Consider the following 9,028-nt stretch of genomic DNA (forward strand, 5'->3'; position numbering starts at 1 on the left):
TCCAGGGATAGCACCAATTGCCCTATATTCTAAAGGCTTTGCATGCAATATTTAATCCTCAAAACTCTCAGGAGGTCACATTGCCCAGTGGATGGATGGAGAGTTGGGATTTTAATACATCATTATGTGTTTAATGAGTTTGGAACAAAGAACATGCCAATATTTCTCTTGCTGCCAGATCTTTGGAGAGCAGTTAGGTAGCTCTGTGGTTTTCTAAGGAATGTTAGGCCTAAGCCTACCTTTTTGCCCAGTAAGATAGTGACCTATCTCCTAGTGTGAACCGACGGAAATCACAGTTCTCTTTTGACTTGAAACATTAATCCACTAATAACTTGGCTCTACTGGGGTAGGTGTGTCGGAGACAGTGAGATAGCACAGAGTTTAGGGCTGTTGTACACAGAGTCGCTGCATGTCGCAGGCGACTCGACGTCACTTAACAACAGTGGCCTAATGTTAAGCTGCGCTGCAATCCTGAAGGCACGCGGTTCGAGTCCACCAGCCTGTCCGCGGGAGAAGGAGGAGCAGGCTCTTCCTGTGTGATTAAACTGCCTCTGAAAACCCGCTAGAGGGTCAGCTATGGGTCGCTTCCGACTGGACGGCACTCATCAAGAAGAACAATTCCTACCCGCAGGCCGTGAGGTGGGGAGGGATTTGGAGGAGTGTTTTCCCGGTTCTTCAGGACAAGCCAGCGGGAACTTACAAAAGGCAACTGTAAAGGGCAGCAGAGGCGCGGACTCGGGCTGCTTCCCGCCCTTGTCCCGGGGAGGACGAGCCCACAGCTGGAGCAAACTGGACACGGCCAAGTGGCCAAGTCGTTCCCGTTTCAGTCTTGGCCGGAGGCCAGATGCCAGGAGCTAACCGCGCGCTTAAACCCCTCACAGAGTTCTTTGATTCTTCCTCTCACTTATTTTTAACTTGTGAGGCGATGCTAAGACCCTCCTAGCTCTCCCCTAGTGCAGCTGCCCCTTCTAGGGTTCTAGCTTGAAGAGCGGGCTTCGGTTTCTTGGTCTAGCCGAAGCAGAAGCTATTTCTAAGCTAGTGAGGATCTCCACTAAATGCCCAGCATATTGAGCGCCTCCTATGAGTTTAGCCTTCTGCTAAGCATTTTTAAGATCCTTGTTGACATGTCGATTCCCATTCAAGAGCCCTCCTGTGTGTCAGTGGCCTGTGCTCCACAGAGCTTTTATTGGCTGAGTTTTCAAAAGGAGGTCACCAGGTCTTTCTTCTGAGGTGCTTCTGGATGGATGGAACCTTTTGGTTGGCACTCAGTATCCAAGAAAGTCAGCTGTAAAAGAAACCTTGCTGGTGAGCTCTGGTGGCAGGAAGCTGTACTGAAATCCCAGAGGTGAGCAGTTCAAATCCACCAGATGCTCTGCTGGAGAAGGAGGAACAATTTCCTCCTGTACCAGTCAGATCCGATTTGATGGTACACACAAAAATAATATTTTTTTTTAAAAAGGGAACCTTGCCATTAGGTGCCAACAAGTCTATTTCTAATCATGATCCCATGCAGTTTTCTTGATAATAATCTTTATGGGAGCAGAGTGGGTGGATTTGAACCACAAACCTTTTGCTTAGCAATGGACTGTTTAATGGCATGTCATCAGGGCTCCTGAGAAGGGAGCTATGCAGATAAACCTTTCCAGTTTCTTGCTTCCTAGTGGTTATGCATTGTGATGAAAACAGAACAAGACTTTAGAAGGTTAAAAATGTGAGTTGACATGTGAACTAGGCCACTGCCACAGTGCCTACTGTCCTTACCCACGAGGACGACGGCAGAGCATTGGCATGATTAATGCTTCAGGGACATTGATGGCCTTGTCTGCACTTCCTTTCCACCTAAGTCTGGCTTTCCAGCTCCCCGATGTGAGTTGGGGACACTGACGCAGTTTGTCCTGGGAAGGTACTCCCTGAGTCAGGACAGAGCTGGCCTTCAGACTGGGACTTGGGAAGACTGAGACTGTGTACGTGGTGGGGAATCCTAGAAATGGTCCCAGGAGCCCACGTCAGCACCTTTAGGGAGTCTCAGTGTCCAGAACGGGGCAGACATTGAGGGCAGGCTGAGGAAGAGAACATTTCAGGCAAAAAAATTGGGAACAATAAAAAGCCTGCACAATGCTTAGTAAGCACCATGTTTTGTTTGGAACGCTTTGCATATATTCACTCATTTACAATCTCTCAATGTCATTTACAGTATCCAGGCGGCACTTGTTACTCGGTTGATTCTCGTTCAGGGGGATCCTGTATGACAGAGCAGAGCTGCCCCATTGGGTTTTCTTGGTTATAAGCTGCATAGAAGCAGATTGCCAGATCTCACTGCACAGAGCCACTGGATGGGTTTGAGCTGTCAACCTCACAGTTAGGAGTTGAGCACTTTGCCATTGTGCCACATAGTATATACAAAACCCTAAACCTATTATTGTCGAGTTGTTTTCAACTCATGGTGACCCTCTATCCTGTTTTGGAAGTTAGAAATCTTTATGAGAAGAGCCTGCATTGTTTTTCTTACACAGAGCAGTTGGTGGATTCGAACAGCTGACCTTTAGGTTACCAGCCCCCTACGTAATACATGGTGAAACTAGAGCTTCTTACAGAGTGTTGTTGCATACCATAGAGTTGGAACCAACCAATAACAGACCCTCTAGCAGGTTTTTCAGAGTCAGTAAATTGCATGGATGGAGATTGTCCATCTTCTGTGGAGCAACTGCTGGATTTGAACTGTGTACCTTTGAGTTGGCAGAATAATTACTTTCCAGTAAGCCAGACCCAAAATTCAAATCCAGTTAGTCTGGTTTCAGAATCTGATGGAAGGTGTCTGAATACCTTTGAGCCTAATCTCTGAGATACGTAACTTTCCAAAACAGAGATGCCCTTGGGAGCTGTGGACTTCCTTCCCACAGCCAGGAGAGTGAAGCTATCGGAGTCTTCTTTTTAGGGAACTCAGTGAACACTCTGTTTCCTAATTAGGGAACTCAGTGAACACTCTGTTTCCTAAAATGATTTGGATAATTCAGTGAAGCTAGCAATGCATTTCCGCTGCCTCTGTAAGGCTCTGGTATCTGCTGCCTTGGAGGGTAGGAATGCAGGCCTCTAGGTGGGTACCCTCCCTTCTGGGGCTTGCATGGGCATTGCATCTCTGCTGTGGTACCCAGCTCCACCCTGCACCTCCACTCCCCATTAGCAGCATCACTTGGTGACAGACACCCCTGCTGGGACTGAGGCCAGGCACATTGAAAGGAGAGCAAGTCTGAACAAGAAGACCAAGAACTGTAGAGGTGAACGTGTGGAAAATCTCAAGGTGCCTGGCATAACTGGGAAGGTGTAGCCATGGTCTCATGCAGGCCTGACTAGGGAAACTGGTGTAGCAGCAGCATCTTATCTGGCAGAGGCTGCTAGCTGATGCTCTGTAACCCAGAAGAATGAGCAAACTGCAGGTCTGTTGTTTGTGGGTTTTAGCTGTGTGTTTGGATGTCTGGACATGCATAAATATGCACACGTACCCGCTCTGCCTTTTCTGTCTAAACCAGAGGCCATACGTGATGCAATGCTGTGGGGAGGGTGCGATTGGCACAGGGTGGCTCAGGCCTCCATTTTTTGTTTGTTTGTTTGTTTGTTTGTTTGTTTGTTTTTGTACAAAACCCCCATATACTTTTCCCCTCTCCTAAAAAAATTGGGCGGCTTTATTTCAGGACTGAAACTACACAATAGATGTGAAAAGAGAAACCATTTCCAATGAAACATGACCATGTTGATACTTCAGATATCCTTAGAATGCTTATTGCCAGCATAGTATAAACATTTCCACCTGGAACTTCTGAGTTGGAAGGTAAACCTGAGACCTGCATGCTATTAGCCTGCAATTTGAGCCAATTTTTCTCCCCAGCATGAAGGCAGTTAACTCCTGGCGTCTAGGCTGATTTGGCTTCCCTGGGAAAGTCATTCAGCTTCTTTGGGGTGAATGATGTGAGGAATCTGCATTAAACTCGCTGACCTCTAGGAATAACAATTACTATGGTGTTCTCGTGTGCTGTCACGTTGATTCAGACTCAGCAACATCACGTGACAAAGTAGAACTGTCCCTAGGTTTAGGCTATGATCTTTATGGAAACGGATTTCCAGGTCTTTCTCCTGTGCAGTGGCTTGTGGTGTTATTGTTGTGCAGTTGAGTTGGAACCAACCCATAGCTGACCCTCCAGCAGGTTTTTAGAGACAGTAAATTGCATGGGAGGAGATTGCCCATCCTTCTCCTGTGGAGCAGCTGGTGGATTCTGATTGATGCCTTTGGGAATGCAGTGCAGCTTCTTACCACTAGGCCACCAGAGGTCCCCATGGAGTTATGAGGTGAGTTCAAGCTACCGACCTTTTCATTAGCACCCACATGGGCTTCTTAATTAACATAACACTCAATGCTTATTGGGCATTCCTAAGGTAGGGCCGTAGATTATTTCAGTTGATCCAACAGAGTGTGGAAATGATCTAACAAGATCACTAATATCACACGCAAGCAAAATCCTGCTGAAGATTATCTAAAAACAACTGGAATAGTATATTGACAGAGAACTTCCAGAAATACAAGCTGAGTTTAGAAGAGGCCATGTCAGTAGGGACATCATAGCCAGTGTCAGAAGGATCCTGACTGAAAGCAGAGAGTACCAGAAGAATGTCTCTCTGTGTTTCATTGACTATGCAAAGACATTTTCTGTGTGGATCACAATAAAGTGTGGAAGTCATCAGAACAGAGCAAGGAAACACTGCCTGGTTTAAAATCAGGGAAGGAGTGCATTAGGAATGTGTCCTGTCTCCATACCTTTTCAATCTATATGCAGAACAGATCATCCAGGAGGCTGGGCTCCACGAGGAGGAATGAGGAGTCAGGATTGGAGGAAGACTCATCAACTACTGGCATTAATCAGATAATACAATCTTGCTGGCCAAAACTGAGGAGGACCTGAAGCATTTATGGCAGAAGGTCAAGGACTACAGTCTTCAACATGAATTGCAACTCAACATCAAGAAACAAAGATTCTCATCACTGGACTAATTGGCAGCACCGTGATAAAGAAGAGATTAAAATTACTAACAATTTCAGCTTTCTCAGTTCCACAATCAACACTTTTGGCACAAGCAGTTAGGAAATCAAAAGACGAATTGCATTGAGTAAATCTGCTGTCAGAGACCTCTTTGGAGTGCTAAAGAGTAATGATGTTAGTCTAGAGACTGAGGGGGGCCTGACCCAGGCCATGGTTTTATCGGTTACCTGTTATGCATCAGAGAGCTGGACAACAAGTAAAGATGACAGGAGAATTTATAACCTTTGAGTTGTGGTGCTGAAAAGGAGTATTGAACATACCATTGACTTCCAAGCGAATAAGTTGATCCCGGAGATGGTGAAACCAAGCTGTTTCTTGGAGGCAAAGATTTTGAAGCTTCATCTCGCATATTTTGGGCGTGTTGCCAGGAGGGAGTGGTCCTTGTAGAAGGACAACATGCTAGGAAGAATGGAGGGACAGCATAGGAGAGGAAGACCCTGCATAAGATGGATTGACACAGTAACTATGGTAATGGGGACAGGTGTGTTGGAGACAGTGCGTCTGGCTCAGGACAGGGCAGGGTTCAGAGCTGTTGTTCATAGGGTCGCTATGAGTTGCACTCAGCTCACAGCACATAACATTCACATGAAGAAAACTACCTTGTCTGAGGACTTCTGACGGGTTAGCTGGTACTTGAACCCAAGGAATTGGACTTCACACACCAAGCTGGTGAACATTGCACTAAGTGACCTTCTTTGAAAAGCCAAGGTGAGAAGGAATCGTACAGGACTTCTAACCCATTGCAGATGGTAGTGATTTTTCTAAAAGTCCACAGAGCCCACCACATATTGCCTTTGCCTATCTAATCTTTCACTACTCCCCTCCCTACACTCTTTCCCTATTGAACTATATGTAGAAATCAGTTCAATTGTATCTGTGGGAAGAATTGCTGGAGAAGTTCAATATCAGCTGTGAAAATTAGGCCAGGTGCTGATTGTGGAACAGACCACCAAAACAACTCAAATGTAAGTTCGAGTTGAAGCTAAAGAAAGTTAAATCCACAGGAACCAAAATTTGATCTTGAGTCTATCCCACTTGAATTTCAAAACCATCTCAGGAACAGGTTTAAGACCTTAAACACTAATGCGCAAAGGCCAGATAAGTTGTGAGAGGATATCAATATCACCCATGAAAAATGCAAAAGGTCATTGCCAAGACAAAGGAGGAGAAAAGTCCAAGATGGATGTCAGATGAGACTCTGAACACTGCACTAGAGTGCCAAGAAGCCGAGCGAAGGGTAGAAATCAAGAAGTTAAGGACCTGAATGGAAGATTTCAAAGGGCAGGGTGGGAAGACAAGGTGTTATAATGAAATGTGCAAAGAGCTGGAGTCAGAAAATCAAAAGGACCGAACTCGTTCAGCATTTCTTAAGCTGAAGAATCTGAAGAACAAATTCAAGCATCAAATTGCAATATGTAAGAATGCTTTGGGCAGAATATTAAATTATCCAGGAAGCATTAAAAGAAAATGGGAGGAGTATACAGAGTCACTGTACCAAAAAGAATTGGCTGACACAGAAGAATTTAATGAAACAACGTATGAACAAGAGCCTGTGGTGATGAAGGAACAAGTTCAAGGTACTCTGAAAGAATTGACAAAAACCAAAGCCCCAGGAATTGATGGCGTACCAATTGATATATTTCAACAAACAGATTCTGCCCCGGACATGCTCACCAAGTTGTGCTAAGCAATCTGGAGACAGCCACCTGGCCAGCTGACTGCAAGAGATCCATATTTGTTCCCACTCCAAAGAAAGGTGACCCAACAGAGCATGGAAATTATTGAACAATATCATTGATATCATATACAAGCAAGATTCTGCTGAAAATTAAAAAAAACTGACTGGAACTGCACATCAACAGAGAAGGGGTAGTGATACTATGGATAATATAGCTCTTGTTAGGTGGACCTTGGCTGAAAGTAGAGAGTACCAGAGGAATCTGTGTTTCATTGACTATGCAAAGACATTTGACTGTGTGGATCACAACAAACTGTGGCTGACTCTGAGAAGGATGGGAATCCCAGAACACTTGATCGTGCTTATGTGAAGCCTATACTTGAACCAGGAGGCAGTCATCAGAACAGAACAGGGTGTATGCCAAGGATGTGTCCTATCTCCATACCATTTCAATCTGTATGCAGAACAGATCGTCTGAGAGGCTGGGCTGTATGAAGAGAAAAGTGGCATCGGGATTAGAGGAAGATTCATCAACAATCTGTTATGCAGATGACACAACCCTGCTTGCTGAAACTGAGGAGGATCTGAAGCACTTGTTGCAGAAAGTCAAGGACTGCAGTCTTCAATATGGATTGAAGCTCAACATCAAGAAAACAAAAACTCCCTCTACTGGGCAGATTGGCAGCATCATGTAGACGGTGAAGAGATTGAGACTGTTAATACCTTTATTTTCCTTGGCTCCACACTCAACACTCTTGGTACTAGCATTCAGGAAAATAAAAGACAGAATGCATTGGGAAAGTCAGCAGTCAGGGACTTCTCCAGAGTACTGAAGAGCAATGATGTCAGTCTCAAGACTAAGGTATGCCTAATCTAGGCTATGGTCTTTACAATTACATGCTATACATCAGAAATCTGGACAATGACTAGGGATGATATAAGGAGAATTGATGCCTTTGAGCTGTGGTGCTTGAGAAAATTGTTGAATATACCTTCATCCTAGAAAGGGTGAAACCAGGCTGTTCCTTGGAAGCAAGGATTCTGAAGCTTCATCTGACATGCTTTGGGCATATTACAAGAAGGGACCAGTCCTTGGAGAGGGACATCATGCTTGGGAGGGTGGAGGGACAATGCAGGAGATGAAGACCTTGGATGAAATGGATTGACTTACTGACTGCTGTAGTGGGGGTAGATGTCTCAGAGACCATATGAGTCGCAGGTTACTTGACGGCACATGACAACACAACAACAAAGCAAATAAACATTTGATTTTTTGATTGCTAGCACTGATGGTGTTGATTATGGATCCACGTAAGATTAAATCATTGGCAACTTCAGTCTTTTTTCCATCTGTCACAATGTTGCCTATTGGCCCAGTGTTGGTTTTTTTTGTTCTTTTTGTTTTGTTTTTTTTCTTTGTTCTTTCGATGTTGAGATATAATCTATATTGCAGATTGTAAGTAGTTGTTTTGTTTTTAAGGTAATTTATTAACAGTTAAGACCTATAGACTTATTTCCTCTTGGAGCGCACCACCAGCACGGCCCCAGAGGCAGTGGGCTTGCTGTGGTGACCTGGAACTCGAAGGCCCCAGAAGTGGCGCAGCCCTCTGTGGGCACGAATCTTCTTCAGTCGCTTCAGGTCTTCACGGAGCTTGTTGTCCAGAACATTGGCCAGAGCCTGACTGTATTTCCCATCTTTCACATCTTTTTGTCTGTTCAAGAACCAGCCTAGGATCTTGTCCTGGGTGTGGATTCTGCATAATGGTGACCACATGCTCCGCCTCCTTCTCAGTGGGCTCTCCTGTCCTCTTCGGGAGTTCAATGTCTGCTTTCTTCAGCACCATGTGAGCGTATCTTCCCCCTACACCCTTAATGGCAGTGATGGCAGAGGCTGGTTTCTGCTGCCCATCCATGCTAGTGTTGCAATACTCTCAAAGTGCTGGAACTTCTCTGGGATCACCCGAGACATGGACACCACAGCAGCAGTGTGTAGGCCTCTGGCGGAAGAGATAGAAGTAGTTTTTTTTATTTTTTGCAATAAGTGTTTCAAGTTCTCCTCACTTCAGCAACAAGGTGTGTCATGTGCATAAAGAAGGTTGTTGATGAGTCTTCCTCTGATTCTGATACTACATTCTTCTTCAGAGTGTCCAGCTTCTGAAATGATTTGTTCAGCATATAAATTGAGCAAGTAGGAAAAGAGGATACAGCCCTGGTGTGCATATTTCTTTTAATCCTGCAGGGTTCCCTTGTTTTGTTCAAA

At 44.9% G+C, this 9,028-nt stretch overlaps 1 pseudogene; it reads right to left on the minus strand.

Annotated features, from left to right (window-relative positions):
• Positions 1–8,278: 8,278 nt before the first annotated feature.
• On the minus strand, positions 8,279–8,737 carry LOC102867170 (annotated as a pseudogene).
• Positions 8,738–9,028: the final 291 nt, after the last annotated feature.

This window comes from Elephantulus edwardii, unplaced genomic scaffold (genome assembly GCF_000299155.1).
Source record: "Elephantulus edwardii isolate Elephantulus edwardi_28Jun2011 unplaced genomic scaffold, EleEdw1.0 scaffold00090, whole genome shotgun sequence".
Classification (NCBI taxonomy): Eukaryota; Metazoa; Chordata; class Mammalia; order Macroscelidea; family Macroscelididae; genus Elephantulus; species Elephantulus edwardii.